The 23,894-nt window shown below is 36.8% G+C and overlaps 1 non-coding gene across 1 annotated transcript; it reads left to right on the forward strand.

The window, feature by feature from the left end:
- Positions 1-483: 483 nt before the first annotated feature.
- On the forward strand, positions 484-590 carry LOC128287544 (small nucleolar RNA R71). The gene has a single exon (XR_008278244.1). It is a non-coding gene; the product is annotated as a small nucleolar RNA R71 (small nucleolar RNA).
- The last annotated feature ends 23,304 nt before the right edge of the window (positions 591-23,894 follow it).

The following is a 23,894-nucleotide window of genomic DNA, read 5'->3' on the forward strand; positions in this document are numbered from 1 at the left end:
GGTCTTTGATTTCCTTGGCCTCCCCACGAAAAATTGGGATGGTTCCTCCAACCTGCATTGTAAGTGTTACTAAATCGATTGTTTTGAGGTCAAGGATTATTACCCATGTAGTTTAGTTGCTTGTTATCCATGTTATGGCCATAAGGTTGGTATTCCGAATGGCTTGTTAAACCACTACTTGCTTTGCAATACATTACTGAGTGAACCTGTAAAGAACTAAGAAAACCATCAATCTTTTTATTCAAGAGTTCTACCTGATTTGACAGCATGGTGACCAAATCGACGTTATAAACACCGGCTGTTTTCGTTGGCTTTGTCCTCATGACTTGCCACTGATAGTTATTCAGTGACATCTCCTCAATAATCTCATAGGCATCTTCAGGTGTTTTATTATTGATGGTTCAGCCAGTAGCTGCATCAACCATTTGCTGAGTCGAAGGATTCAGACCATTGTGGAATGTTTGAACATAGAGCCAAAGCGGTAACCCATGCTGAGGGCACCTTCTCAGTAAGTCCTTGTATCTCTCACATGCATCGTAGAGTGTTTCTAAATCCATCTGTAGAAAAGAAGAGATATCATTACGTAATTTAGCCGTTTTAGCCGGCGAAAAATATTTTAGTAAGAATTTTTTGGTCATTTGTTCCCAAGTAGTAATTGACCCTCGTGGTAACGAGTTCAACCACTGTTTAGCTTTGTTCTTTAATGAAAAAGGGAATAACCGAAGACGAATGGCATCTTCAGAAATGCCATTGATTTTAAATGTATCGCAAAATTCCAGAAAGTTTGATAAGTATTATCTGAATAGCATTAGGTTTTATTTCAAAAGTATTTGTAGCTACAGCAGGTGTAACTATGCTAGATTCAGTTCCTATTAAAGAAGGTTTAGCATAATCATACATAGTGCATGGAGTAGGATTTTGATTAGCCACAATTGCAGGAGGTAGCTGATTGTCTTGGTTTTCAGCCATCTCTTCAATTGGGGGTTGAGTATCATCTTCTTACTCGTTCTCTGTGTATCGTAAGCTTCGCCTTATTTCTCTTTGATTTCTGTGAACTGTACAATTGATTTCTTCGTAAAAAAGTAATGGTCCTGATGGGTTTCTTCTAGTCATAAACTATAAAAACTTGCCAATAGAAAGAAAAAGTAAGTTAACAAATAATAATAATAATAAAATTAAATTAAATTGCAAGAAAAATAAATGGTTAAAGTAATAAGAATTGAGCGTTCCTGATATCTTAGCTCCCTGGCAGCGGCGCCAAAAACTTGATCGCGTGATTACGTGATAGGTTTTAAATATTTATAATTACTCATTCTTGAACTAACTATTATTGCGATGTAGGCAAGTGTACCTATTAAATAGTAGTATAGTTTTAGCAAGACCGGATTGTCGAACCCAAAGGAAGTAAAAGTACTAGTAATGACTGTCTTTTTTATTATCTAGCCTAAGAATAAAGAGGTTTTGTTTTAATTAACTAATTATCTAAACTAAGAACCCACAAAGAAAAGAATTGGGGAATTGCTTTTGGAGGAAATCGATTGACTTAAGACAATACCTAAGGAAAAATCCACCTAGACTTTACTTGTTATTCTGGCTCCGAATCGGACGATTTATTCATTCAACTTGTTCCGTAGAGATCCTTAACTTATGTTATTATCCCTATTCAAGACTAATAACGTCTAATCCCTAGATTGAATAACCGAGACTTTTCCCTAATTAACACTCTAGGGTTGCATTAACTCAATCTATGGATCCCCTTATTAGGTTTTACCCTAATCCGACAAAATCTTGTCACCTTATGTCTAGGCGTGCAATCAAATCCGCTTAATTATGAAAAATGTACTCTTAGACAGGGTCTATTCCTCCTCTGAATAAGAGCTTGTCTTGAATCAGTATCCTGGGATATCAAAACAAGAATTAAGAACACATAATTAAGAACAAGTTAAATATTTATCATACAATTCAGAAAATAAAAACAAGATTCGTCTTAGGTTTCATTCCCCTTAGGTATTTAGGGGTTTTAGTTCATAACTAAATAAGACAACATCTCAGAAGAATAAAGAATACAAAACATAAAGAAAACCCAAAACTCCTGAAGGGGAATTGAGGAGAGATCTTCAGTCTTGATGATGAATCCGGCTTCTGAGATGGATCAATTGGCTTCCTTGGAGTAATTTCTTACTCCCTATTCTCCATGTCATTTTCTTCCTTCTCTAGGGTGTATTCATAGGATTTGGAATGCCTTAAAGCCCTCAAAATTAGCCTTTTCCGAATTGGACTCAACTTGGGCTCGGCAAGGACACGCCCGTAGCACACGCCCATGTTTGATTACTTCAGGCCGTGTTCGAGCCTGCCAAATTGACACGGCCGTGTGGTCTGCCCGTGTGAGGGGGTCCAGGCCGTGCTGATTTCGTACTTTGGCCCATTTTCTCCTTTTTTGGCCCGTTTCTCATTCTTTTCACTCACGTATGCTCTCCTAAGTATAAAACATGAAATTAAAGCATTAGGAGCATCGAATTCACCAATTCTAATGGAAAATCATCCATAAAATGCATTAAACATGGGGTAAAAATATGTATAATTTACGGTTTATCAAACACATAACAAAAGACCAAGTACCTATACAGGCCATAACTCAAAACATTAAAATCATTGGCACCCAAAATGTTAAGTTGATAGTGTGAATGGATCTCTGACAGTCTTCGATCCCTGAGCTGGCTTGGTAACACTATAAAATAAGGGGAAAAGAAAGGGAGTAATCTTTAAAGCTTAGTAAGTTCCTATGCAAATAATAAGCATAATAAACACACATTTATGAAGCAATTGACATGAAGTGAATTAACATATATGTCATTGTAAATCACATAGTCCAACTCGGCATGGATATTATTATAACCTTAGTATCTTAACTTGTTCAATCACAACCTTGCCGAGGGATTCATAACATAGTGAGCTCATTAAGCATGCGTTTTACAAACATACCTGTACCATCTTGGAACATACCATGGTCTTTCGCAACATTAACATTTCCGTTATGATTCCTGTTGAACCATTTGTAATACTAAATGATACTCGAGAAATCTCACACTCATAGCCCCATACAATGCCATATCCCAGATATGGTCTTACATTGGATCTCATACTAATGCCAATAGCCCAGCCATGGTCTTACACAAAGTCTCATATCGGTGCCATTTCCCAGATATGGTCTTACACGTGATCTCAAATAACCCGAATGTCATGAAATTTGTATCTTATCTATTCTTAAGGTGTAGCCGAGATTTCTCTCTTGTCAAACTTTGTCGATTACATCCAAAGAGCTAATCAGAATTCATACAAAATTAAAGGAATTAAAACATAAATAATAATGCATTATTTACATACAAACTTACCTCAGTACAAAAATAGTGGAAATGGACCTAATCGTCAAAGACTTTGTTTTTGCCCCGATCTAGATCCGAACCTCGTTTCTCTTGATCTATAAAGAAAAAATAACTCATTTATTAACCACATTACTCAATTCAATCCAAAAATCACACTATGAACAAATTATATTTTTGCCCCTAAACTTTGTCATATTTACATTTTCGTACCTAGGCTCGTAAAACGAAATCTATTCAATTTCATCAAGACCCAAGCCTAGCCGATCCCCATACATACTTGTGACAGCCCACATTTTTTATTAAATCACACTTTTACACACATTTTGAAATCTTTTTACAAATAGGTCCTTTTGACATTTTCATCAAAAGTCACCTAGTAAAAGTTGTTTATCTAACACTAACTTGCATAATCTACCATTAGGCATCAAAATGCACAAATATCTAACTCAGGTCAAACCCTAGACCTTAATCATAGCTCCAATTAATGGTAGAAATAGCAAGATCGGATGATAACGACTTAACAAATGTAAAGAGCATTAAAAACTAGGCTAGGATGTACTTACAATCAAGCTTGGAAGTTGAACAAACCCTAGCTATGGTGACCTTCTAATTTTAGACACATAGAGAAGAAGATGGACAAAAATTTTGGCTTTATTTTCCCCTTTTGTTCATTTATTTACCGAATGACTAAAATGCCCTTAATGCATAACTTTGAAATTTCATATATTCATGTCTATTTTTTTCCACTAACTTATCCAATGGTCTAATTACCAACTAAGGACCTCTAATTTAAAATCTCATAGCAATTGGACACCTTTAACATGTAGAACTCAACTTTTTCTTTTATTACAATTTAGTCCTTTTGACTAAATTGATTGCTCAAACTTTAAAATTTTCAGGCGAAACTTTCACGAAATCATTCCATAAAACTACAGACCATGAAAATATAATAAAAACATGTTTTCCTACATCTGATTCGTGGTCCCGAAACCACTGTCTCGACCAGCCCCAAAATCAGGCTATTACAACTCTCCCCTCTTTAGGGATTTTCGCCCCCGAAAATCTTACCAGCAAATAGGTTCGGGTACTATTTTCTCATTGCCTCTTCAGGTTCCCACTTATGCTCTTTGGCTTCATGTCTTTGCCATAAAACTTTCACTAGGGTTATACTTTTATTTCTCAACTGTTTAACTTCCCAAGCTAAAATCTTGATCGGTTCTTCACCGTATGTCATATCCGGTCAAATGGGTATGTTCATACTAAACACCAAACTCATGCAAATGTATGAATGTGTCGACCCCAGATCAATCAAGGCAATAACACATGTATTGAAAAGAGAAAAAGTACCCATGATGCCGGGGCTCAAACCTCTGGTTTTGTAGTGTCTTTAGTTACAACTCAACTGCCACTAGCACTTTTAGGGTATATCAGAGGTCTACCTCGACTGCCACTAGCATTTGACTTCGGGATTACTTCCATTTCTTTTTCGACTCGCTCTGGGCAGTCTTTGAGAAAGTGCTCAAGAGAAACGCATCTGAAACAAGCTCCACTCTTCATTCGGCACTCTCTGAAGTGAAATTTGTTGCAACTCTTACACTTCAGCTTTTGATCATCTACACTCCCCACACTAGTCACCATCGGGGAGGAAGACTTCTTACTTCGTCGTTTAGAGCCTCTCGTTCCACCAGAATATCCTACTGATGAAGTGGAGCGTTCATGTTGGCTCATTGCTTTCTTCGTAAAAAACGAGGGTGTTTTACCGCTGGACCTCTTGCTCGCAACTCGAGCCTTTCTCTTTGCTTGCTTTCTTTCATTATTAAGCTCTTCAGCCTTCTTGGCCTGATCATCTAATGCGGCAAACTCCCATATTTCAAGGATCCCAATCAACAACTTAATTTCCTCATTCAGAGCTTCCTTCAAGCGTTTGCACATTTTCGACTCAGTTTGGACCCATTCAGTTGCGTAATGACTTAGCCTCACGAACTCTCTTTTGTATTTTGCTACAGTCTTGTGTCCTTGTTTGAGTTCTAGGAACTCCTTTCGCTTCGAGTCTAAAAACCTTTGGCTACTGTATTTCTTCCTAAACTCTGCTTGGAAGAAATCCCAAGTGATATTTTCCTTTGGTAGTACCGAGGATACAGTCTTCCACCAATGGTATGCAGTATCATTCAGGAGGGACACGACACACTTTAAACATTCTTCGGGTGTGCACGACAATTCATCTAACACCAGTGTAGTATTCTCGAGCCAAAACTCAGCTCTTTCAGCGTCATCATCAATTTTTACCTCTGAATTCCTCAGCCCTATACTTTCTAAGCTTATCTACAGGGGCCTTACCAATTCTTACCGGTGTCATACCTCGTGGCACATCCTCATCAGGTTGGTTAGGGGGCAGGAGAGGTCTTGGTATGTTGGGGTGATTCCTCATGTAAACCTCAAACCATTCATCCATCACATCAAAGAAGGCAGCTCGGGCCTCTTTCTAGCCTTCAGATATAAGCCTTCTACTATTACTAGATATAGTCCATTGTACGGAAGCTGGAGCATGGCTCTCGGCTCCCTCGGACTCATCTTGCGCTTGATTGGAAGACATTTACTATATTTAGAACAATTTAAACAGTTAAGAGATGTCACAGTATCAATATATGAATAATGGCATGCATAGCAAACCTCAATATCCTCTACGGTAATCCTAGAATCGACTAAACTGTGGCTCTGATACCACTAAATATAACACCCCTCGCTCGTATCTGACACCAGGATAGGGTTTAAGGCGTTACTGGGGTTTCACACTTACAAGCATACTAAATTGGGACACTAAACTTTTCCCAATATTTAAAGCTTTTCAAAACATGTACATCTCGTCCCTTACACAGGCCTTTGAGGCCTAAAACATACCTAGGGGCAGTTCAGGACAAAACCGGGAACATTCAATAAACTTTGGGTACATTGGAAAATTTCTCTTACTTTGAAGTGCCACACGCCCGTGTGGGTGGGGCCGTGTGATCTCACACGGCCGTGTCGCTTGGGACACGCCCATGCCCTCATCTTGTGTACAACACTGACTTTAACCATATCATACAATTAGGGACACATGACCAAGACACATGCCCGTGTACAACATTCACTTAAAATTTTAGGTGCAAGGGATACACGGCCATAACACACACTTATGGGGGTGAGCCGTGTGTCACACACAGCCTAGACATACGCCAGTGTGTCCAACCGTGTGGACCTTAGTAGGCTATTTTCACGCCTTTGGTCACCTTTTTCATCACTTATACTTAATGATTACCAAATACAAAGTAAAACATGATTATATTCTTATAAATGATCTTGGCAAAACTCATTGTATGGAATCCTCATAGCATTGGTTTCATACATAATAAGTTATTCCCTATCTTGTATTTATGGGTTTTGATGTCACTTTAACACATTCAAAATTGGCTCGTTTTTTGTGACTCATTGCCAATTATAAACAAACCATCACATATGAATATAAACATGCATAGATTTGCAGGTCATAGCCTACTTCAAAATAAGCCAATTCTCATGGCCATATACAAAAAGATAGGTATATCTTTACATGCTTTCATTTGGCAAATCAAATCACACATATAACAAAATACTCAAAAGCCTTATACATGCCATGGAACAAATCAGAAATGTCTTTATACTAAAACTAATCTATTTGATAGTGTGCTAGTTTTCCCAACCGTCTTCCAATCCTTACGAGTCCTTGAGCTCTGAAAAGCAAGGAAAAGAGAGGGGTAACCATTTACATGCTTAGTAAGCTCGAATAATCGGAAAGTAAACTTACCAAGTAATTAGCATTCAACCAAATTGGGTAATAAAATCAATAAGCATGAAATGGCTTCCTTATCACATACACTCATTCAAAGAGTTAGTCATATAACAAAGCACCATGTAATTTATCTTAGATGAGCTCATCATTCAACATCTCATTTTGTACATATATCTCATATTAATCTTGATAAGTTTCTAGGAAATCTCTATGGAATATCCATAATTCGTCAATTCATAAGGATAATCATTTCAGGTATGCACTCTCGTGAACCTCACATCTTACAGCGGAATTACCAGTCCAGGCTAAATTCCCCGTATCGTAAACTCATAAGGTGATGTCAGGATTACCAGTCCAGGCTAAATTCCTTATAAAAAAAAACACCTTTAATGAGTTCGAATTTGTATTACCATTCCAGGCTAAATTCAGACCCCAAAACAGATTACCTGCCCGGGCTAAATTCGTAATGCATATATATTCTTCTGGAGACTCGATCATCCAAAGGAACACCCGTCCAGGCTAGATCCTTTTCATAATTGAGATCAATGGATTACCCGTCTGGGCTAAATCCTTACTGCAACACATGCAGGATCTCAATTCACATGTCAAGCATGGTTTATCCATCGAATTCCCTTTTTTAACCTCAACCGAGACAGTTTTTCAACATATCATTATCAGAGTTGCAATTCATGTAATTTCATGACATCAATAGATACAATCATCATTCAGTCATAAATCATATAATTAGACACATTATGAGTTTACTTTAAGTTATCCGAACTTACCTGGTATTCGTTTTGGTGCTGGATTTTAGTTATTCCAAAACCTTTCGTTTTCCTCGATCGACCTCTGAAATTTGTTTCTCAGGGTCTATAACAAAAAATTTAAATCATTAACTCTCCACATTATACATTTCAAGACTAAATTCCACCCGGTCCAAATGACCATTTTGCCCCTAACCTTTCACATTTTTACGATTTAGTCCCTAGGCTCGTATAATGAAACACATGCAATTTCTACCTTACCCAAGCCTAGCCGAACACTTCTCCTTCTTCTGGCAGCCCACATTTTCCATTATTTTCTCATTTCTACCACACATTTTACAACTTTTGCAATAAGGTCCCTTTAAGGGTTTTTCATGAAAATCACCTAGGAAAAGATGTTTAATGTGACAGCCCTAATTTGACCCTAATCGGAAAGTGGTTTCGGGACCATAAAATCGAGTTATAAAAATAATTAAATGTTATATTCTGTGCTTATTATATGTGAAGGTGTATGTATGAAAATTTCATGCTTTAATATTGCTATTTGTGAGTGAAATTATTTAAAAAGGACTTATTTGAAAATTTGTGAAAATATGATAGGTTAATTTAGTGATACTAAATTAGAATATTATTTTTTGTGATACTAAATGCTCGTTTAAATGACAAGTTTTAATTGTTTGTATTTGCTTAAAGCTTACTAAGCATAGAAATGCTTACTCTGTTGCCCTTAATTCTCTGTTTTATAGATCTCGTTCGTTAGCTTCGGTCTCGGGAATCCCAAAGTTGAAGTCATCCACACTATCTTAACCCATTCGATACTCTAGTAGTTGAACTTTAATAATGGCATGTATAGGCTTGACTTTTTGTTGTTAAATAAGTATCTTTTTGATGATGTATATATGTATAGCCATGAGAAAATGGCTTGTTAAGTTACTATATGTGTTCCACATAATTAATGTGAATGTGTGGTTGATATTCGATTAATGTTTTCCATGTTTTGATGTGAATTAAACTTAAGAATGAATCAATGTACTTATTAACTTGAGATGACTCTTTTGTATATGGTATATATAAAATAAAATAAAATAAAATAAATACAAGTTGGAATTCGGTTCTATAAGTATGCCAACGGGAATTATCAGAATAAAGTTAAATGAAATTTCGTGCTTGTCTGGTATTACTCCTTAACACTCCGGCGACGGGTACGGGTTAGGGGTGTTACATTTAACACACATCCAACTTTCATATTCCTCCATAATCCATCAAAATACAAGTAACTCATGCATGGGTAAATTTTTAAACATGAACCCTAGCATGAAATATGGGTAGAAATGGAAAGAGTAAGCTACCGGGTTTCAAAAATACAAAGAATATTAAAAACGGGGCTTGGGAGCACTTACTATTGAGCTTGAAAAGCTTGGAAACCCTAGATTTGGAGGGCGTGAGAGTATCAGCTAGTACAAGGGAGAAAATGGCTGATTTTTGGTTCATTTTTCCCATTTTATTTCAGTAAAATGCCAAATGACCAAAATACCATTAAGTCATTTCTTTAAAATTTCATCCATGCAAGCCCATTTTTGTCCAAAAACTTAGAAATTGGGAAAATTGCTTTCCAAGACCTTCTAATTTACAATATAAATCAATTACATACAAATTTCTTCTAGAATCTAAGTTTTACAATTTATTCAATTTAGTCCCTAATTTCCAATTGGACACCTTACTCAAAGAATTTCTTCATGAAACTTTAACACATACATATTCTCATATTCTAGGCCTCATAATAATCATAAAATAAATATTTTGATGTCGGATTTGTGGTCTTGAAACCACTATTCCGACTAGGCACTATTTCGGGTTGTTACACACATTATTCATTAAATTAGACTTTTACACACATTTTGAAATCTTTTTACAAATATGTCCTTTCGACATTTTCATCAAAAATCACCTAGTTAAAGTTCTTTATCTAACATTAAACTTGCATCATCTATCATTAGACATCAAAATGCACGAATCTCTTACATGGGTCAAACCCAAGACCTCAATCATAGCTCCAATTAATGGTAGAAATAGCTAGATCGGATGATAACGACTTCAAAAATGTAAAGAGCATTAAAAACGAGGCTAGGATGTACTTACAATCAAGCTTGGAAGTTGAACAAACCCTAGCTATGTTGACCTTCTAGTTTTGGGCACATGGAGAAGAAGATGGGCAAAACTTTTGGCTTTATTTTCCCTTTTTATTCATTGAGTTATTGAATGACCAAAATGCCCTTAATGCATAACTTTGAAATTTCATCTATTCATGTCCATTTTTTTCCACTAACTTATCTTCTCTAATAGTCTAATTACCATCTAATGACCTCTAATTTAAAATCTCATAGTAATTGCACACCTTTAACATGTAGAACTCAACTTTTGCGCTTATTACAATTTAGTCCTATTGACTAAAGTGAGTGCTCAAACGTCAAAATTTTTTAGCAAAATTTTCACGAAATCATTCCATAAATTGTAGAACATGAAAATATAATAAAAATAAGTTCCCCTACATCAGATTTGTGGTCCCGAAACCACTGTTCTGACTTGCCCCAACAGGCTGTTACATAAGTGGCCAATCTCAACAAAACATATATAGGCTAACATTGGCCAAAATAACCTATAAATGCCATTATAACCAAAATTAAAGAAGGTACTGAGTGAATAGATGGATAGTGTGATATAGCTCCAACAAGCTTCCAACCCGAATGAACTTTCGACTCGTTATACAACAAGAAAAATATCACATAGTAAGCATTTAAGCTTAGTAAGTTCATGCAACATAGAATTTATCTTACCATTTAATCACAATTAAGGTAAGTAAACATAGCATATCCCAACAAAATTGGCCAAAAGCCTAAACATATAATCACCAACATGTTAGCCATGTAAAGCAAATGTAACATCCAATATTCATGGATGAACTCAACGAATATTCAAATTTCATATACAGGTTTCATTCATTTCATATATCAATATATATCATGCAACATCATTTCCATGTTTTTCATGTAATTACCTATAGTAGTTCATATCGAACTCATATAATCTTGTAACAGAATATTGCCTATTGAACCATGTAGAATATCGTTGGATACTCAGGTAGCACAAACGAGGAGTACTGAATTGTAATCCATCAGTTCCTGTACATGTATTCTCATACGAGCTCTAAATTGGTATGCTCTCACGAGCTGTAATTAGTAAGCTCATACGAGCTGAGAATTAGTAAGATCTCACGAGATGAAATCGGTAACCCTAATGATATGTCATTTGTATCCTACGAATTCCTAAGGTTCAAACGGGACTCGATAATTGTCGTATGCTGTTGGATATGCGATCGGTATTCATACATGGCAATTATACACTTCATATGCATATAATTCAATTAAAGCATATAAATACACAATTTAATTACATGAACTTACCTCGACGACTATACGTAGATATAGAGGTCATTAATTTGAGATTTTTCCTTTGCCCCGGTCTAACTCCGCATGAGGTCTATCATGATCTATATGGATAAATTTAACTCAATTTCATATTTTTCACATTCAATTTTTCCAACATGTAATTTTTTCAAAATTACCATTTGGCACTTGCACTCTTGATTCTTTGCAATTTAGTCCCTAGGCTCAGAATGTAATAGCCCAATTTTGGGCCTAGTTGGAACAGTGGTTTCGGGACCACAAATTGGACAAAGAAAAATTTATTTTTATTATACTTTTACAGTCTACAATTTCACAAGATGATATCATGAAAATTTCGTTCGAAAATTTTGACATTTGGGCACTCAATTTAGTCAAAAGGACTAAATTGTAAAAAGTGTAAAAGTTGAGTTCTACATGTTAAAGGTGTCCAATTGTTATGAAAATTTAAATTTGAGGTCCTTAAATGGTAATTATACCATTGGTTAATTTTTTGGAAAAAATGGACATGAAATAGGTGAAATAAAATATTTTTAAGTTAGGGGCATTTTGGTCATTTAGTAATTAAAATGAATTAAAAACAAAATTAAAAGCCAATTTTTGTCCATATTCAACCCCTTGGCTGAAAATTGCATGGAAAATCCATGGCTAGGGTTTTTCAAGCTTCCAAGCTCGATTGTAAGTCCATTCTTGCCCTATTTTTAATGATTTTAACGTTTTTGCAATCCCCATAACAAGATCTATCTATTTCTACCATTTATTTGAGCTATGGTTGATGTTTAAAAATTTACCCATGTGTTACATATGTGTATTTTGATGTTTAGGGGAGGAATATGAATGTTTGTTGTGTGTTAAACGACTTTTACTAAATAGTTTTCGGTGAAAACACTAAAAAGGACTAATTTGTAAAAGTTAATAAATTAGTCATAAAAGTGTGATTTACTGGAAATTGTGAGCTGCTGTAGTTATGAAAATGATTCGGCTAGGCTTAAAGTGCAAAGAAATTGAATAAAAGTCATTTTACAAGCCTAAGGGCAAAGTGTAAATATGACAAAGTTTAGGGGCAAAAACATAATTTTGCCATAGTATGAGTTTTGGATCACATGTACTAATGTGACTAATAAATAGACTAAATGTGTTATTATAGAACAAAGAAAACAAGGTTCAGACCTACAACGGGGGAAGAACAAGTAATTGACGATTAGGACACTCTTTTCCATTTTTGGTGTTGAGGTAAGTTTATGTATAAATAATGCAATGTTGTATCATTTTTTAATGCTTTATTAATGTATGAATTTCCATGTTTAATTTTTATGATGAGTGTATGAATGACATAATGGTTAATGAGAATGACTTTGTGAACGAGTTCGAAAAAGGTGAGACATCGAGAAAATCCCGTTTGAACCTTAGGAATAATTTAGGATACAATGTGACATATCACTAGGAACTATGTGATTATGAGCTCATGAGATTATGTGTATATATGACTATGTGAATCCGAGTGCTGGTGTGACAGCCCTAATGTGACCCTAGTCGGGAAGTGGTTTCGGGACCACAAAACCGAGTCATAAAAATAATTAACCGTCATATTTGATGCGTATTATATGTATATATGCATGTGTGAAAATTTCATATTTGAATTTTGTTAATTGTAAGTGAATTTTAGTAAATAGGACTTATGTGAGAAAATTTAGAAATGTGCTAGGCAAATGTAAAGTGGCCTATTAATGCATGTTATAAAAATGATGGGTTTGCATGTCAAATTACCCAAAATTTGAGCTAGTGGCCGGCCATGCTATGGGTCATAACATATTATAAACATGTTGTGTTAATGTTTTATGTTAGAAATAATTAAATAAAAGGGTTAGTAATAAAATAAGGAGATGAAGGGTGATGAAAACAAAGAAAAGAAAAAAAAAAGTGTTCATCCTTTAACATCTTTGGCAGAAAATTCTAAGGAGAAAGGAAGAAGAAAGGAGTTCTCTTGCTTCATGTTCGGCTTGGATGAGGATTAGGAAGAGGTAAGTACCTTGAACTTCTTGGAAAATTATGTATAAAGAAGGTGGTTAGTTCAAGTTCTATTCATTCCATGGATTAAATTTTGATTGATTGGAGGTTTGATATTCGGCCAAGTAGTTTGAAGCTCTTAGTACATATATTTTTTTCTTCCTTCTTGAAGGTTGAAATTGGGTTGTTCTTAAGGGGTGCTGAATGTGGTCATTGAAGGGCCTTGAGGAACAATATGTGTGGCTTGGGTTATAACATTCGGCCATGGTAGTAAATGGAAGAGATAAATGGTAGTTAGGTGAAGTAAAGTCTAGGAAATGAGCACATATGTGCATTAGTTACTAAATGGAGAAAAATCGGCTAACAAGTGTGTACTAAGGCCGAATATGATTTTGGATATTATTGGGCAATGTATGTGTTTTAAATTGATGGAATGGAAAGGATGCTTTAATTGTGTTGTGAACAATTATATGTTAAATTAAGGTTTGCTAAGCTAGCTATTAAGGTGAAGTGCAAATGTTAGTATTTGATTGCTAGTGTATATATGTGTACTAGCTGAGTTTTGAATTTGAATAATGGTTTGAGCACCATGTGTTGTATTGAGATTGTTTGAGTGAATTCATAGATATTTATATGATGAATTCGATTGTAGATATACATGCTTAAATAAGATGCACACATGAATGAATAGATAGATTGGTGTTGCATGTATTCGGCTATAGGCAAGCATAATGATGATTCTATCTTGACTTAGATAATCGGCTAAAGGAGAATATTAGCCAATATGTTGAATTTGGTTCATGATTTCATAAATATGACTCTAATGTCTAATGTATATATATGGACTAAGTACCTTGAATTTCTCTTGATGTTCAAGATGATTAAATCAATTTATTTGTTAAATTAAGCTCAAGAGCAAAGGGGAACTAAATCCGATAAAGGGAAGGAAAATGTGACAGCCCAAAATTGACCCTAGTCGGAAAGTGGTTTCGGGACCACGAAACCGAGTCTTATAAATAATTAATTGTTATATTCTATGTTTATGATGTTAATAAATGCATGTATGAAAGTTTCATGCATTAATTTGATCATTTCTATGTGAATTTATTAAAATGGACTTATATGAAACATTGTAGAAATGTGATAGGTTAATTTATGAGGACCTATTAAAGCATGTAGTGAAAATAGTGGTTTTGCATGTCAAATACTCCTTTTCTTATGCATAGTGGCGGCCATGATGGAGCATATATTACAATATGTGGTAAATTTCCATGAAGTGGTCATTATTTTATGTAAAAGAAAGGAAATAATAAAAGAAATAGAAAAGAAAAAAAGTGTGTGTGGATGCCTTTCCCCCATTTGCCGTGAATTGAACAAGAAAACAAAAAAAAGTGCTCATCCTTCCTCAAATTTCTTTCAATTGCCGTGAGTGAGAGAGAGGGGGTTTGGAGAAGCTTGGCCATACTTGCAACTAGAGTGAGGTATGTTTGATGTCATTCCTTAAGATTCATGCATGTTTTAGTTGTTAGTTTGAAACCTACCTAGCCCATGGCTTAGATTTCTTTGCTATTTGATGGAGATGAAGTTCGCCATGGAGGTTGTCTTTTTTTGGTTGGTTGTTTAAATGTTGTTGTGATGAAGCATGAAGAGAAGTGAGATGAATGTTTAATAAAAGGAGATTTTTAGGTCCTTGAGTTCTTGTTGTTATGTGTATGTGCATGAGTAGTCGGCCATGCTATAGAATCTATGTGCAAATGATAAATGCTTGGTACATTCGGCTACATGGGATAATGAAAGTTGTATTAAGTTAAGGTGCATACTTTAATCTAAGTGTTGAGAAGTATTCGGCTAAGATAGCTAAAAGGTGGGTGTTGCCGATTTATAGATTTAGATTATGAGAGTGGTTATAATGGGCATTAAGATGGTAATCTTAAGAAATGTTAAGTAGATGATATAATTGAGGGTGAAGTGGCTAATAGGGACTCTCAATGAAATTATGCCTAGGCGAATGTATCATGAAATGAATAAAATGCTAAATTGTGGTTATATGTATATTCGCCAAGGAAGCATGATATGAAGCTTGATAGGCTTGAAAGATGAATGACCGAATGAGCTATAGGTCATGTATGGGTTAATTTTATGCATATGTGTGTGTGGCATTAGTAGTTAATGGCATTCGCATCGTTTAACTAAAATTAGAAATGAATCTTAAAAGTTAAATAGGTTGCCCTAGTGGCGAATGTGTTAAAAGCTAATGTATGGACAAATGATACGAATGAATTGGTTTCAAATGTATATTGTTGCCGTATGTGTGTGTTTGATTGAGAAGTAAATTTGTTTGATTTAGCTCAAGAGCAAAGGGGAACTAGATTGGATAAAGGAAAGGAGAAAGCAAACGAGTAGCCGATTTGGAACCGTTCTACCCCAAACAAGGTAAGTCATTAAGCACATATGTTTGATATTGCTTAAATGATTGGAAAATCTATGCAATTGTGTTTAATGGAATGCTATATATATGTATAAATGAAATTGTATGTGTATGGAATGAGGATAATTGTTGAATGTAAAAGAAATAGTGGAATGTGTAGAAAGTTTGCTTTCGGCACTATGTGTCTTGGGCAATACGTGTGTATGGTGACGAGATTGGCACTAAGTGTGCGTGCTGGAAATATATGGCACTAAGTGTGCATGCTGGAAATATATGGCACTAAGTGTGCAAGTGGAAAAAATACTGACCTTGGGTGTGCGAGCTCGGAGGGTATGGCAATTGTGTGTGCGGGCTTAAATTACGTGGCACTAAGTGTGCGAAATCGAGTAGTAAGCACTGTGTGTGCGTACTCTATATATATGGAGGGTGTGTCTCCATTGAATTGAGTATGGACAGCGGATCGGGTAAGTACCTCGAGCTCATGATGAATAGAGAATACGTTCATGCTTGGGGTTGAATTTGGTAAGCCTTAAATCTATGTGATGATTGAAATTGTATGGTTGTGCTGGAAAATGAGTTAATGTGTAAAAATGCTTCGATTATCTTGTTGTGTAGAATATGAAATGTGGATGTATGAATTGGTACGAGATTGGACCGAAAGGTCCGAGGTATTATGGTATAGATTCGATATGGACGAGTACCTAGCCTCATTTGTTGTACATGTAGTAGTAACTTTATCAGTGGATTGATGAATGCTTATGACTTACTGAGTTGTAAATTCACTCGGTGTTTTTTCTTGTCACCCATTTTAGGTCTCTCGGACTCGTATTGTTTGCGTGATCGGGACCGTCGTTGGAGTCATCACACCTGCTGAAATCTTGTGGTATTGTTTTTGTTGTTGAAGAACATTTGGCATGTATAAGCTATTATATTTTGTCGAATTGTGGGTTGTAAACTTTAAGCCATGTGAAAATGGCCTATGTGGTCGTCGAGTGGGATGCTAGAACCTATAGCCACGAGTCTAAGAAACTCAAATTTTGATAAGGTGGCCATAATTTGTGTCATGTATGATGGATGATTAAGGCCAAGGAAAAATTCATGAAATTGGCATAGTCTACTGCAGTAACTGTTGCGGACAGCAGCAGTGAGATGAGATTGAAAAATCACTAAAAATAGTAGAAGTAGAATTAAATAGTGAGTAAATTATGGAACTGAATGGACAAAACGAAACGACCATATGAGCAGTATACTGAGAAATATTAAAGTTCTCGTGAGACAGGGCCAGAACGGTTTCTGGGTCCCCTGTCGCGACTTTGAAAATTTACCATAAATTATCCAGAAAGAATTAGGAGTCATGCCTTATATGTACAGATTCCATTTTGAGTCTAGTTTCATTAGAAATAAACGACACCAGTATTAAAGCCCTGTACAGAGAGATATTCAAGTTGTAACGCGCGAAGGTCAGAGCAGTCGATCCCTGTAACATGGGTGACTTTAACTAATAAACTCTACTAATTGGCCCAACCAAAAATTCTAAAAATAAATCCATGGATGGGTATATGAGTCTAAATTCAGCGAAAATTTACGAAACCAGTTTCTGAGTTTTGAAACTCGAGATATGATTTTTAAGGCGAAGGTGACGCAGTTTTCCAGCCTGACTGGTAATGTCAAATTGGTTGGTATCTTGAGAGGATTTGGCCGTTAACCCCTCGTGTCCGACACCGGCGTCGGTCACGGGTTCGGGGTGTTATAGAAAAAGTAATTGAATAGCCATTGAAGTTGTTCGACAACATCCGAGGTAAGTTTTCGAGTAATGGAACTTAGATTATGAATCGATTAGATCATGTTATAAGCAAATCACAATCATGCTCTTTGTATGTAGCTATTGAGCCAAAAATGATAATGCTTGATAAGTGACTTGTGTTTGAATTCTAGTTATGAAAATGAAATATAGATGTGTCATGATTTATTGATATGTGCATGAATATTCGGATGATAACCGGGCTAAGTCCCGAAGACATTTGTGCTAGTGACTAATTCCGGGCTAAGCCCCGAAGGCATTTGTGCGAGTTACTATATCCAGGCTAAGTCCCGAAGGCATTTGTGCGAGTTACTATATCCGGGCTAAGTCCCGAAGGCATTTGTACGAGTTACTATAACCGGCTAAGTCCCAAAGCATTTGAGCGAGTAGCTATATCCGCTAAATCCGAAGGTACTTGGTTTGGGAATGAGCAATCTTGCTGTAATAATTTCAATTAATACGCCGTAAAACCCCAACGATGAGGTATGTTTTGTATATGCATTGGAATAATTGATTCCTTTTAAATAGTATTCGCTCAATCGATTAACAAGCTTCCGGCCTTTAGTCAAGTTGATTCCTTATGTATGAATATAAGGGTTGGAAATGTGAAGTAGGTATGATTGTGAGAATATGTGTATATGAAATTATTCGTTTAGTCATATGAATGCTATACTTCAGTTGTGCATGATTTCATTACTCAAAACTTACTAAGCATTAAATGCTTATTCCGTTTCTTTGATTCTTTGTTTTATAGATTTTGGTTCATCAGCTATCGGATTCGGGAGTGTCAAAGTTGAAGTCATCCACACTATCAAAGCCCTTTTGGTACTCTTTTAGTTGAACTCTGAAAATGGCATGTATAGGACTACCCTTTTGTTGTTGGTCATGTACCTTTCGGTAATGTATATATTTGGATAGCCATGCGAAAATGGCTTATATCTATTTTGAGCATAGTGTTATAATCATTTTGTATGTTGTTCATGGAATGTTATGGAAATGTTGGTAACGATTAGCCATTGGAATGGTTAATCACGATCATTTTGGTGCTATGTATGACAAAATTTTAGTTGATCCATGGAAAACCATGAAATAGGTAAAATTTACCTTAAAAATAGATGCTGACAACAGCAGTGATGTGAATTTGAAAAAGCACTAAAAATAGTAGGAATGAAATTAAATAGTGAATAAATTATGTAATCGAACCTTAATGAGTCTATCTTCATATGGAAGAAACGAAACGATCATATGAGCCCTATTTTAAGAGATGTTTAAGTTTTCGTGAAACAGGGCCAGAGCGATTTTTGGATCCCCTGTTCTGACTTTGGAAATTCACTATAAATTAACCAGAGATAATTAGATGTCATGCCCTATATGTACAGATTCCGTTTCGAGTCTAGTTTCTTTAGAAATAAACGGGATAAGTATTGAAGCCCTGTACAGGGAGATATCTAAGTCGTAATGCATGAAGGTCACTGTAGTCAAACCCTGAAACAGGGGAGATTTTAACTAATAAACTGTACTAATTGGCTAGACCAAAAATTCTAGTAAAACATTTGTAGATGGACATATGAGTCTAGTTTCAGGAAAAATTTACGGAACTGGTTTTCTAGTTTAGGAACTCGAGATATGATTTTTAAGGTGACAGTGACACAGTTAGCCAGCTTGTCTGGAAATTTTAAAATGGACTGTGCAAATAAATGAATTAAGTCTGTTAGCACCTCGTGTTCGGCTCCAGAAACAGTCTCGGGTATAGGGTGTTACAATTTTATTGGTATCAGAGCTACGGTTTAGTCGATTCTAGGACTACCGTAATACGTTTGGGTCTAGCTATATATGCCATTATGTGTTTATTTGATAGTGTGGTGATTTACGCTTAAAAGTGTTTCCTTATAGAAATGGATCCCATCCCAACCGAGCAGTGGTGATGATCTTGAGAGTGTAGCGCCTGCTCCTCAAGACAAGGGACACCGCCAGGACTCTCAACCTATTGCTAGTAATCAGAATGATGAAGCTAGACAAGCTTTTTATAGCGTGATGAATGATTGGTTCAACCAATACATTCGAACTAATACGACTGTTCCACAACCTCCATTCCCGACTAATACAACCCCCGCACCTACAATACCTCCGTGAATCGACCAAATAAGGTCAAATAAGCCCGATTGATGAATCAAAACACGGGCTACTGAATTTAAAGCTATGGACAGCGATGATGCCGAGCAAGCTGAATTTTGGTTGGACAACACTATTCGGGTACTCGATGAGCTATCTTGCACACCCGATGAGTGCCTAAAGTGTACTATCTCCTTGCTACGTGATTCCGCCTACTATTGGTGGAATACGTTGACTTCACAGCCGAGAGTAAGTAATTTGGGAGTTTTTCCAAACCGAGTTTCAAAAAGTATATCACAGAGATTCATAGATCAAAAACGGAAGGAATTTCTTGAACTTAAACAAGGTTCCATGTCGGTTACTAATTATGAACGAAAGTTTGTAAGGCTTAGCCGGTACGCTCGAGAATGCATTTCTTCAGAAGCTGTGATGTGTAAACGTTTCGAGGATGGACTGAACGATGATATAAAGCTGTATGTTGGCATTTTAGAAATCTGAGAATTTGTGGTACTTGTCGAATGAGCTTGCAAAGGCGAATAGCTCAGTAAGGAGAAAAGAAAAGCTGATATGGGAGCAAAGGAGTTTCGTAAGAGATCTTCGGGAAAGCCCTTTCAACAGTCATCGAAGAAATTTAGAGATGATTTAGGCCGATCTAGAGACACTTTGGGCTTTTCTAGACGAGATCGTGATCGACCCCCTGTGGGTACACGAGTCACTTCGGTCGCCAGTGTTGGAAATGATCGTCGAGACGTAACGAGTGCCGTGATTGTGGTAAATGGCATTCGGGAGTTGTAGATTCCATAACCGCTCTGTTACAAGTGCGGATCGATTGACCACTTTATTAAAGATTGCCCGAGATTGTCCGAGCAGAATGTAAATCGAGTGGGAAACCGGTGCTACCACCGCCGAGGAAGACCATCTAGAAACAAGGAAATGCTAGTGGCGATCGAGAGGATCTAGAGATGCTACAACCAGATCTCGAGGCTCGTGCTCTGCTAGAGCTTATGCTATACGCCGCACGCCGAGGATGCTTCCTCGTTAGATGTTATTACCGTACTTTTACTCTCTTTGATACTAATGTGATTGCTTTGATTGACCCCGGTTCTACTCATTCTTATATATGTGAAACCTTAGCATCCAAGAAGACTTTACTTGTTGAGTCTCTTGAGTTCGTAATTCGAGTGTCGAATCCCTTGGGTCGTTATGTACTTGTTGACAAAGTGTGTAAGAAATGTCCCTAGTAATCCGAGGTTCTGTTTTTGACCGATTTGATGCTTTTACCGCTTGATGAATTTGATGTTATCCTCGGTATGGATTGGTTGATCAGACATGATGCAATTGTAAATTGCAAAAGAAAAACCATTGATTTGAGGTGTGTAAATAACGAGATAATCTGAGTTGAGTCTACGGACTTGAATGGGTTGCCACCGTAATATCATCGACGTTGGCTCAGAAAAATGTAAGAAAGGGGTGTGAAGCATACCTTGCGTATGTACTTGATGACAAAGAGTTAGAAAAGAAACCTGAATCTGCGCGCTGGTTTGTGAATACCCGGATGTTTTTCCGAAGAATTACCGGGTTTACCACTGCTCGGGAGGTAGAGTTTGGTATTGAGCTTGTACACGGACTACACCGATTTCGATAGCTCAGATCGTATGGCACCAACCGAGTTAAAAGAGTTGAAAGCTCGATTACAAGAGTTGACGGATAGAGGTTTCGCTCGACCAAGTTTCTCACCTTGGGGTGCACCAAGATTGTTTGTGAAAAGAAGGACGGAACCATGAGGTTGTGCATCGACTATCATCACCGAATAAAGTGACAATAAAGAATAAATATCCGTTACCGCGTATTGATGATTTGTTTGATCAACTAAAGGGAGCCTCGGTGTTTTCAAAGATAGATTTGAGATCGGGTTATTATCAGTTGCGAATTCGAGATTCGGATAAACCCAAAATTGCTTTTAGAACGAGATACGGTCACTATGAGTTCTTAGTGATGCCGTTTGGACTCACTAATGCCCCTGCGGTATTTATGGATCTGATGAACCGGGTCTTCAGACAGTATTTGGACCGGTTTGTAGTTGTGTTTATTGATGACATCTTAGTCTATTCAAGAGATGAGACCGAACATGCTGAGCACCTGAGATTAGTGTTGCAGATTTTACGGGATAAACAGTTATATGCTAAGTTCGGTAAGTGCGAGTTCGTTAAGAGAGGTTAGCTTCTTGGGTCATGTGGTATCTCAGACGGGTATTCGAGTTGATCCGAGCAAAATTTCAGCCATACTTAATCGAAGCCTCCGAGAAATATCACCGAAGTTCGCTTCTTGGGACTTGTTTTACATTACGACACTTTGTAAAGGGTTTCGATGATAGCCACACCAATAACGAAACTACTTGAAAAGATGTTAAGTTTGAATGGATGAAAAGTGTCAAAAAGTTTCAATCAATTGAAAACTCATTTGATCAAGCTCGAGATTAGTGCAACCGAATCGGGCAAGGAGTTTGTCATTTACAAAGGACGCATCCTTACTTGGGTTGGGTTGTGTATTGATGCAAGAAGGTCGAGTTGTAGCTTATGCGTCGAGACAATTGAAGCCACATGAGAAAAATTATCCAACCCATGATCTCGAACTGGCTGCCATCGTATTTGCTTTGAAAATATGGCGACACTACTTATTTGGTGAGAAGTGCCATGTATATTCGGATCACAAAAGTCTCAAATATCTGATGACTCAAAGAGACTTGAATCTGCGACAAAGACGTTGGCTTGAGTTGTTAAAAGATTATGAGCTTGTCATTGACTATCACCCGGGAAAGGCTAATGTGGTTGCGGATGCTTTAAGTCGTAAATCACTGTTTGCTTTACAAGCGATGAATGCACACTTGTCTGTTCTATTCGACAATGTGTTAGTAGCAGAATTAAAGGCTAGACCATTGTTGATTCATCAAATTCGTGAAGCTCAGAAAGTCGATGATGAATTAGTTGCAAAACGGGCTGAATGTGTTCCGAATATGGAATCAGAGTTTCAAATTGATGATGATGATTGTTTGAGGTTCAAAAGTCGTTTGTGTGTTCCAAGAAATTCAGAACTCATTTCGATGATTCTGAACGAAGCTCATTCTAGCCGAATGTCAATTCACCCGGGGAGTACGAAAATGTACAACGATCTGAGACGTCAGTTTTGGTGGCATGGTATGAAACGAGACATTTTCGATTTTGTTTCGAAGTGTTTAATATGTCAACAAGTGAAAGCGGAACATCAAGTGCCTACAGGTTTACTTCAGCCGATCATGATACCTGAATGGAAATAGGATCGAGTCACGATAGATTTTGTATCTGGGTTGCCATTGTCGGCAACTAAGAAAGATGCGATTTGGGTTGTTGTTGATAGACTGACTAAATCGGCTCATTTTATTCCCGTACGTACGGATTATTCACTGGATAAACTAGCTGAATTGTATGTTTCTCAGATTGTAAGATTACATGGGGTACCTATTTCTATTGTGTCGGATAGAGATCCGAGATTCACCTCGCGATTTTGGAAGAAATTGCAAGAAGCTTTGGGTTCCAAGTTGCATTTTAGCACCGCTTCTCATCCACAAACCGATGGTCAATCCGAGCGGATAATTAAGATACTCGAGGATATGTTGAGATGTTGCATCCTTGAGTTTAGTGGTTCATGGGAACGGTATTTACCTTTGATTGAATTCGCTTACAACAATAGTTTTCAGTCAAGTATTAAGATGGCACCTTACGAGGCTTTGTACAGTCGTAAATGTCGTACACCATTGTTTTGGACCGAGCTCGGTGAAAGTAAAATTTTGGAGTTGATTTGATTAAAGATGCTGAATGAAAGTAAAAGTAATCCGTGAAAGTCTGAAGGCGACCACAGATCGTCGAGAAGTCGATGCGGATTTGAAACGAAAAGACATTGAGTATCGTGGGAGACAAAGTGTTTCTTAAAGTTTCACCTTGGAAAAAGATACTCAGATTTGGGCGTAAGGGCAAATTGAGTCCGAGGTTCATCGGGCCATATGAAATATCTGAACGAGTTGGTCCAGTTGCGTATAGATTGATTTTACCCCCTGAACTTGAAAAGATTCACGACGTCTTTCATGTTTCGATGCTTCG

Source organism: Gossypium arboreum, chromosome 13 (assembly GCF_025698485.1).
Source record: "Gossypium arboreum isolate Shixiya-1 chromosome 13, ASM2569848v2, whole genome shotgun sequence".
In the NCBI taxonomy this organism is placed as follows: Eukaryota; Viridiplantae; Streptophyta; class Magnoliopsida; order Malvales; family Malvaceae; genus Gossypium; species Gossypium arboreum.